Genomic DNA, 792 nt, shown 5'->3' with positions numbered 1-792 from the left:
CTCTCTCTCTCTCTCTCTCTCTCTCTCTCTCTCTCTCTCTCTCTCTCTCTCTCTCCTCAGCTTCTTTCTCAAGGTTGTATGTTGGAGTTTCAAGGTACATGTTGGTCTCAGGTCTGAGCTAATTTCTGGGATATGTGAGACTGGGTTCATAGTGTTGATCTGTTCCTTGGAGCTTCAAGTGTCTTCCAAACCTTTGGGAGTGGGATATCTGCATCCTGAAGTCACCTTATTGATCACCTAGCCTGGTCTTGTCCTTGCTTTCTTCCAGCTTCTGTGTTCCTCTACATCAACTGGAATCTGTACATATTAGCATATAGGGCTTTGAGCCAACTTATCCGGACGGCTTCCAGCCCTTAGCCTGCTGCCTTGGAACTATCTTGTTGGTTAAGGTGGATGGACCAAGGACTCTCTTTGGCTCAGGTATAAGTGAATCTATTTCCTTATCTATGTGGTTCTGCTCATCATCATTTCTTCCTTCCCATTTGAAACAATATAAGTTGTCCTAAACCTCCTCAGAACTACAAGCACCCCTACCACCCCTTTCCCTGTTGAATAGGGAATTCCTTTATCTTTTTTATTCTGAGAGGTCTCACTATACAGCCCTGGAAAGCCTTGAATTCACGATGCTCCTGCCTCTACCTATCAAATACTGGAAATTCAGGCATGCAGCACCATGTTTTTCTCATTATTCTAGTTTTTTGTTGTGATAAGACACTCTAAACCAAAAGCAATTTAGGGAAGGAAAAGGTTTATTTGGCTTATACTTCTAGGTCTTGGTACATGATTGAGAAA

The sequence above is a fragment of the Grammomys surdaster genome, unplaced genomic scaffold (assembly GCF_004785775.1).
Source record: "Grammomys surdaster isolate TR1022 unplaced genomic scaffold, NIH_TR_1.0 213, whole genome shotgun sequence".
In the NCBI taxonomy this organism is placed as follows: Eukaryota; Metazoa; Chordata; class Mammalia; order Rodentia; family Muridae; genus Grammomys; species Grammomys surdaster.
The sequence above is the reverse complement of the archived record's forward strand: the minus strand, read 5'-3'. Positions refer to the sequence as shown.